General features: G+C 27.2%; 1 pseudogene; it reads left to right on the forward strand.

Moving 5' to 3' along the window:
• Positions 1-519: 519 nt before the first annotated feature.
• LOC149059763 (uncharacterized) lies at positions 520-9063 on the forward strand (annotated as a pseudogene).
• The last annotated feature ends 851 nt before the right edge of the window (positions 9064-9914 follow it).

Here is a 9914-nt window from a genome sequence, read left to right on the forward strand (position 1 = left end):
AAGCATATTAGGTATTTTTTAAAAAAAAAAGTGTGTAAGTAAGTGGATGTCACTCTGCTGTACAGTAGTTTACAAGTAGGTTACTGCAATGGATGGTATTAAATTTGAATTCAATGACATAATATCATTGTATACGAAAAACGATTCTAATCGGAGACGAGTTTTCCGCCGAAGGTTATATTCCGATTTCCGCCAAAACAAATTAATACATTTTTTTTGAGAACCCCTGAACTGAATCCATCAAATAGTAATGATAGATTCGATGTACGCGCTATTATTATAGCGATATCCGCGGATAATTGACGGATTATTGTTCGCTATCAGTCTGCACCTGTCAGTTGAAACCGCGTTCTATAAAAAAGTTTCTATAATGTCGGAGAATATACCCAATATTGAAGTGATAACCTGTAACCGCAGTAATATTATGCTAATATACAACAATTTTAAATTTATACATGCGTATATATCTAAAGACGGTATTACTGGTGGAGGTGCTACGAGAAAAAATGTAATGCTAAAATGTTTACAAAAACGAATTACGTACTGGTCAAGGTTGAAGGAAGTCATGCAGCAGATCATAGTGCTATCGATAGACGTCTAATTGACAGACAAATTATCAATTCAGCCTGTAAGCGTAAAGCGGTAGAAGATGTAAGTATGAGGCCCAAAAAAATAATTTTACGGGAAATTGGACAAAGCGTATGTACTACTATTTCCGTTAAAGACGTAGATCGTGTACGAAAAAATATGTATGAAAGCCGACGAAAAATTCTTCCGGCTAATCCAACTTCTATACAATCTGTGCACGACTCTTTACGAGATATGAACATTTTGACAATGCAAGGTGAACCGTTCTTATTATTAAACGATGATTCTAAAAACGTTTTGATTTTTTCATTTGCAAAAAATTTAAAATTCTTATGTGATGTCCAAACTATATACATGGATGGCACTTTCCAATACAGTGCTAGATTTTTTACTCAAATGTATACAATTCATGGGTACAAAAATGGGCATTATGTACTACTTGTATTTTGTTTGCTGCCTGACAAAAAAACAGAGACTTACATTTATATGTTGCAAAAAATGTGTGAACTGTGTGATAATATGGGTCGTCTTTTTTTACCAACTAATATTACTAGTGACTTTGAAAAAGCTATTCTAAATGCAATTTTTATGAAGTTTGGCCTGGGATGAATGTAGTTGGTTGTCGATTTCACTTGACTCAAGCATGGTATCGACAAATTCAATCTCTAGGGCTAATTATCGAGTATAAAAATAAGTGTAATATTGGTATGTGGTTAAGGTATACCTTTGGTTTATTATTTTTAAATCCAAGTGAAGTAATGAGTTGTTTTATGGAAGATTTTATGCCACAGTGTCCATCTGATAATCGCGTTCTAGCGTATTCACAATATTTATTGAACAATTACATTTTAAATACAAGTACATTCCCCCCTAAGTTATGGGCAGAAGCAACTTCTGCATTAACAAGAACCACAAATGCATGTGAATCGTTTCATTCCGACTTCAATCAATCGTTTTATAAAAATTCACCTTCAATATTTACGTGGGTTCAGACCTTGATTAATGAAGTACAAACCAGTGTATATTGTAAAATGTCAAGTGTGAATCAACCAAAAACTCCACGAAATATAATTCATTTGAGACAAAAAAAAAATGAAGAATACATTCAAAAATACATTCATGGGCATTTAACTAGGTTCGAGTTTGTCAAAAAAATCTCTTTTTCGTATAGTAAATAATGAATATAAAATAGTGAATGAAATGTGTACTTTTTATATAATTTATTATTTGGACGACAGACGTGTGATATTATTAAAAATACTTTTTTTTTTGTATAGTATACCTAAATAATGAATGTGTACTTTTTATATAATTGTAATGTATTATTTGGACGAAAATCTAGTGATGTTTATACTTATTTTTATTATTACTTATTTTTACGTACAATTCGTATATAATAGCGTATGCTTTGGAAAATACAGTGGGTACCTACACTTAAATAGGTGCGTAATAATAGTAAGATAAAATATAGATAATAGTTTGTAATCAATATCTGTGTGGGGTGAAGCGCGTGTGTGATACAAGGTGAGGCGTGTACATCGAGTCATTACTAATTGATGGATTCAGTTCAGGGGTTCTCAAAAAAAATGTACTAATTTGTTTGGGCGGAAATCGGAATATAACCTTTGGCGGAAAACGGCCATGGTGATAACGGGCTAGGGTCATTTTGGCGGAAAACGGTTACGCCCGAAAAAAATAATAATTATTATTATTATGAGGGTTCAATACCGGTTTCCTTCGTATCCAAAATCAAGTTAGATTCTTTGATATATAGATTAATTCTATTCATTTAAAAAAAAATGTAGGTACCTATTAAATAAATTCCAAATTAATCAAATTAGATTCATTATGTTACGTGGAACCTTGTTTTAAATTTTCAATCCTTAGCTATAAAAGTTAAACATTTTATAAATTTTCAACAACTAAAGAATTTGTAAATTTTCAATTAGACAAATTTTGTCATGATTATAAAAAAAAATCGTGCATATGTATTTTTAATATTTTTTGTCTGCTATTATATTAACTTATGCGGAATCTTGTATTAAATTTTCAAGTTTTTTGTCCCAACGAATAAAATTTTATTGACATTTATAGAATAAAAAACTAAAAATATTGAAAATTTCAAATGTCTATAAATAACTTAATGAGATTTGACAATTTTTGAAAATTGTATAGAAAATGCCTGTATAAACATTCTGTGAACAATTTCATGTTTCTAAGGTAATTAGTTTTAGAGTTACACCAATATCTAAAATCGATTTTTTTTAAATTTGATTTTGCGTAAAAATTCCCGTTTTTCGTTAATTTTTTATTGGTTTTTCCCGGTGCTTTTGAAAACTTTTGGGGATTTAAAAAAGTTACCTCCTCAATGCAACAACTAGATTCACTTTCGAACCCAAAAAGCTACTGAAATTGAAAATCGTAGCATTATTTCGACAAGTTCTCGTGTACAAAGACACACACAAAAAAAAACACAGAACATAGTAAATCAATATCATTTTTTTTACTCAAATTTTAATTTTTCAATGTTTTTTTTATGTTTTTTATGTTTTTAATTTTATATTCTCAGAAAGCAATGAATCTATTGATTTTACAATATTGAGTTGTGTGTTTTTTTTAAAATTATTTTTAGATTCTGAGTGGTTAGGTTCAGTAAATTTTCCGGTTCAAAGTGAATCTAGTTGATGCAATTGGTGGGGGGATCATTTTTTAAAATTCCCAATATTCTTCATGAGCACCGGAAAACATGAAAAAAAAAATAAGGAAAAACGTGAATTTTTACGTTATTGGTGTAATATATAAAATTTCTAAAATTTCTAAAATTTCTATAAAAACGAATTACCGTAGAAACAAGAAATTTTCACTGAATGTTAACTAATGAACAATCAAATCATATTATAATATGAAAATATACATATACATATATATATATATACATACACAATCTATTGTTAAAAAATATAATGGTTAAAATGATAAAAAAAATATGTATTATTCCTATTGCTATGTTATATTAATATACTTATATATTATCTATTAATTGTTACCATGGTTGTTTATTTTTGACATTTGAACATATTTATTTAAATTTATATATTATTTAATGTTATAGTACAATAGAACATAACAACAAAATAGGGATGTATCAACGCGTATCATACAGCGGCCCTTAATGTAGTTAGGATTGGTCTGTCAGTCTATAATTTTAATTAGTAATTTAGTTTATTTGATGATCCCTATTATCGTGATTAAAGTAACTTATTTTATAAGTAAGCATTAATACTATATGTAGTAGATTAATTTCATATTTACCAAAAAAACATGTTAGATAAAAAATCTAAATTTATGGAAATATCAAAAAAATCTAAAATCAAAATTATAATTTTAATAAAAAACATCTAAAACAAAATATTGTAATATGAATAAAAATCTAATTTCCTAAAACGAATAAAAAAACACTAGTTTTATCAAAATCAGATTTATATTCAATTTTCATTTTTTTTTTTTAATAAGGCTTCGATTTATCAATTTAAATTCTCATTAATATTAGATAATTTTTTTATAATTTGATTTGATTTATATTGTCATATATATTTTTAATTTTTAATTTTTATTTCAACATACCTTTTATTATCAATTTAGATTTTTTCATTATTATATTTTTAATTTTTAGATAATTATATATATATATATATATATATATATATATATATATATTATCAAATGTACCTTTTCATTTTATTCTTTTAATTGAATAGATTTTTTACAAATATTTTATATTTAGATTGTTTAATGAAAAACAGATTTTTTTACACAAAAAATTTTTTAAACGAAAATTATATTATAATAAAAAATCATAAAGCATTAAAATATCCTTAAATCTATATCTATTTTTCAATTTTGATAAAAAAAAAAATGTAAATGTAATTTGAACAGTCGGAACAGAATGTAGACTAAAATATATTTTTCATAACATTTCTAAGTATAACCAAAAAACTAGTTGCGTACAACTCCCAAAAATGGCCGTACAAATTCATACTAATTACGTACTAATTATTTGCATTTTTCAAGTATCCATAATTTGTGTTTATGCGGTTACGTGGTGCTGAAATAACGTTACCCCAGCCCCCCACGAAAAAATGGACGTTTCTCGTTGAAACAGTTGCGTACAAATTCCAAAAAAGTTCAAACAAATTTATACTAATGACTAGGTCGCGGATTTTTATGTAATAAAAAAGTCAAAATATGTAAATATTTATGTTGTTATTTTTGCCAAAATATGTATTAAAAATCATGAAATATTTAACAACAAAAAATGTGTATTTTTAATTAATTTTTAATCATCTAAAAAAAGTAATAAAGATAGAATTCTGTTACATAACATATTTTTTTTTGTACTTTAATTTATTCATTATCTTCATTGTAGTCGTCTTCGAAACAGTTTGAAACAATGTACATTTGGAGATTTTCAAATTTAAATGTACGGCGGTTAGGTCTTAAAATTGATTTGTATCTGCTGAAAGAGCGTTCCACGTCAACTGAGGTTAATGGGGCATATTTCATATTTGATATATCAGATGGTGCAAATTCAATATCCATTGATCCATTGTTTTCATTTGTATTTATAAGAATATTTCTAATAGTTTTTATGTTTTGTAAACCAACATTTTTAGCTAGTACGTCATTTAATTTATTTTTTATTATCATTCCAGATTCTCCTTGGACTTCACTAAGTGTATTTGCTGCATTTTCCACTATTTCTAAGCTTTCAACTAATGTGAGATTCGATGTTTCTAATTTTTTTATGACTTCAAATAAAAAACAAAAATTTGCTAAATTATATGCTAAATTATTTTTTAGCTCGTTATTTTGCATAATATCTTTTGCTTTTGCAATATTGCATTATCCGAATTAAGATTTGAAATGACGTCTTTAATTTTTTCAAAATTGTTTGAATAATATTTAACTGCTGCTAACCACGTTCCCCACCGAGTAGTGATTGGCATAAATTAGGATATAACTCCTTCAATTTTAGTACTCTACTAGGAGCTTTAAGGAATACTTTTTTTATGGTAGCAATTAATGAATCAACACATTAATCAATGAAGTTGAAAAAAAGCCTGCCATATGGGATATGTCAAGCCATGATTACTCAAACCGAACAATGAAGAGAAGAAGTTGGAAAGAGTTGGTGCTTATCTTTTGTGGCACAGAAGATTCGGAAGAGAAGAAAAAAAGTTTAGGTAGGTAGGTACTTAATTAATACATATTTTATTATATTTACGTTGTATTGAAATTTACAAAAATAGAAAATAATTTAAACCATTTTATCTTGCCATTCTAATTTACCTTCGTTCATAAAATGATTGGTAAACTGTTTTCGAATCGTATCGGCATCACATACATTACGACCAGTATAGGTTGGATTAAGATTTGACAATGGTGCTGCATAAAGCGTATCTTCATATTTGAAACCGTCTCTCACTCTGACATAGTTATGTAAGACAGATATGGCTTTAACAATATTTTCTGCAAACTCGATCTTAACATCTAGTGGTCTGTCCATTCGCCATTTACTACACATAATGCCAAATGTGCATTCTACAAATCGACGGGCCAAAGTTAACCGATAATTAAAAATTTTTTTTTCGTACGATAAACTTTTACCACCATAAGGTCTCATTAAATTTTCTGTCATACCAAATGCTTCGTCAGCTACAATGACGTATTGAACTTTTATATCATCATTATCAGTTAGAGGTTTAGGATCAGGAATATCTAATTTTTTTTCAGTCAATTTGCTATACAACGTAGATTCTTTATATAACCCTGAATCGCTGTCTTTGCCATAACCTCCGATATCGACCCATATAAAACAATAGTTTGAATCACACAATGCCATCAAAACCAAAGAAAAAAAATGTTTATAATTAAAATAGATTGAACCTGAATCTGGTGGTTGAGTAATTCGTATATGTTTCCCGTCCAACCCTTCTATACAGTTTGGGAAATATGCACGTTTTTCGAATTCGATTGAAATATCTATCCATGTCTGTTTATTAGGTCCTTTCATTACAATATTCTTTAATTTCATCCATAGAATTTGGCATACTTGACGTATTATGCCACTCAAAGTAGATATTCCAATTTTGTAATTATAGTGTAATTCGGTTATTGAGCAACCTGTTGACAATTATCTGCAGGAAAATAAAAATAAAAACATGATAGGTATAAATGTATAAGAAAACGATTCTGAACGGAGATCAGAGTTAGGCATTATTCGAATAAAAAATATTCATTTTATTATTGATTTTTATTTATTATTTTAATTTTTCATGATAATTCGTTATTCATAATTTATTGAAAGATGTTATTTATTTTATTTCTTTATTCGGTTATTCATTGTTTAACAATGACAAATACAGTTAAATCCAATAAACTATCAGATGAATTATTTGAGCAAATAAATAATCAATTTTAATAAATAACAAAAAATCTAAATACATATATATGTTGTTAAATCATAAAAATTATTAATATTATTTTATTATCTCAATTTTAATATACACCTAATGATCCAATATTTGTTATATTTATATCTTACTTTTTGTTTATGTACATTTTAATACAATTTATAAATAATTATCACTGCAAAATAAAAATCAAATATAAAATGTAATAAAAATTGAAATTTTATTTTGCATATTTTGACTTTTTAGTGCATAAGTGCATTAGTGCAGTTAATATTATTTGAATTTTAGATTCTGAGCGGAGCGATGAATGTATTGATTTTACCATGATGTGTGTGTGTTTTTTTTTGTGTCTGTCATCACGTTTTGTGGCAGTAAAAATGCTTCGATTTTTGACTTCAGTACCTCGTTCGATCAGAAAGTGAATCTAGTTGGTACTTTGGGAGGTCAAAAGTAGAAAATTCTTAATAATTTTCTAAATAATCGAGAAAAACAAAATAAAAATTAAGGGAAAAACGGGAAATTTTATGCACACTCATTTTTTGACAAAATCAATTTTGGTTTTTGATGTAATTTTAAAACAAATGACCATAGATACATGCGATTTTCACCAAATGTTTATATAAGTATATTCTATCCATTATGCAATTTTCAAAAATGTTCGACTTAAGTTGAACTATTCATAGGCATTTGAAAGTTTCGATCATTATTTGTTTTTTAAAAATTAATATCGATAAATTTGTTTGGCAGAAAAGCTTGAAAATTTAATACAAGGCTCTTAACATATTGTTACAATAGCAGTTGAAAAATAAAATAAATCCATAGTCACAATTTTTTTTTATAAGCATTCAAAGTTTGAATTTTGACAACATGTGTAAAAATCACGAAAATCACGGAAATTCGCAAATTATTTTAAACTAGAAATTCTTAAAAAATTTTCTATTTAAATCTAAGATTTGAAAATTTTTAATAATTTATAATATATTCTAGACAGATAAACCGTCTTCGATCAGAATCGTTTTTCGTATACAATGATATAATATCATTGGATTCAAATTTAATTCCATCCATTACAGTAACCTACTGTATAGCAGAGCGACTTACCCGCCTTTTTTTATAATTTATTATGAAATAATTATTAATTATTATTAGATTGTTAAATTTAGTAAAATTTCCATAAAAATTTGTTTGGTAGTTTATCGGTATAATACTATAATATCTACCAAGATTCACCGATTTTTGGTTTCTATAGGATTAGAATTACAAAAAAGATGGAAAGGTCTTCGGGATGGCTATGTAAAGGAAATGAAAAAAATGAAACAAATAAAGTCTGGATCGGGAGCGTCTGGCGAGGTCGTCATATTTATACTATGGGAGATTACAATTTCTGCAGCCTACCATAAAAAAAAATTCGACTGAGAGTAATTTTGAGACTGCAGAAGTTGGTGATGATGAAGACGTAGAATCAGCATCTGAAAATTTGATTGAAGAAGACAGTCACAGTGCTTCAAACAAGGAAGGTATTTTCAAAACTCCTCCTAACCACCAACGAAAAAAAATAAAACTTCATCCTGCTGATGAACACTTCGCAAAAATAATTGAAAAAAGTCTAAATCAAAGGAATGTCGCAGAGAAAAAAGAAGACGACGAAGATAAATTGTTTTGTTTGTCTTTAGTTAAGGAAATTAAAAAAGTACCCGAAACCACGCGTTTAAAAACTAAAATTGAAATTTATAACATAATTTTAAAAAATCAGTCAGTTTCAACTCAATCTCATCCTCTAAATACTACAGATACCTCTCAATCTAACCATTTAGCCACAGCATACAGTCAACAATATACACCACGATTTGCATATTCACAATACGATCATCCAAATTATACAACTGCAGTTCCTTATGGTACGCCTCATCAAATTTATACTCAAATGAACCAAAATAATATAGTACCATCACCTGTCAGTGACATTTCTCAAGAGTCGTCAGATCTTGATATATTTGGATAAAAATCTAATTTAATTAATATATAAAGTTATTCTATTTATATAGGTACTTATTTTTAATTTTGTTAAACGCCAAAGGTTGAATTTTTTATTTTGTTTTAAATTTTAATATTCAAATGTTTTTTCTTTCATATGGTGATATTAAAATTTACTTTGTTTTATAATAAAAGTAGTATAAAAATATGTTTCAGTAAATAATAATTTAAGCAACATTTTTGTTTGATTTCCCTTAATTATTATTAGTTATAATAATTTACACAGACTTACCTTAAAGTGACAATAAGTTTTTCGTTTGGTGATATGCAATATCTTATTGCATTTTCATCAGCTTCTATATCATCTTTAATTATGTCTAATAGATCATCAAATGATTTAATAGACATTCTAAAATAATTAAAAAAATTGTCATCGTGTTCTCGAAGTTTTGGATATAAGGTAATATAAAGACTAAAAGAAAGTCTTGGAACTATAAATGTATATTGTCATTCAAAAATTATTTAGCATCATCTTAAGTATTAAAATAATAATTAATATAAATTTTGTATAGTTGTCCCGACGTGGAAGAAAACCAAAAGTCGATTATGATTCAGTGTTTGAAATCCTTAGTAGAGAAGCAAAACATATCATTAATTCGAATGGAGTTCTATCAGCATACTCAAGTTAAATTTGGGTCAAAGTTAGTGATGAACTAAAGGGAAAAATATCTGCTGAATCACTTTACATAAGCGTTTTACAAGATTGCCATTCTTGGAGAACAAATTTGTTAAAGATACTTGGTATAATTCATCAAAATACTCCTGAAATTGAAGAAGATGTCCTTGAAAGTTCTACAAATTTCGACATTAAAAGTGATT

The sequence above is a fragment of the Diuraphis noxia genome, unplaced genomic scaffold (genome assembly GCF_037042655.1).
Source record: "Diuraphis noxia isolate RWA-SAM2 unplaced genomic scaffold, SU_Dnox_SAM2 contig0001, whole genome shotgun sequence".
NCBI lineage: Eukaryota > Metazoa > Arthropoda > Insecta > Hemiptera > Aphididae > Diuraphis > Diuraphis noxia.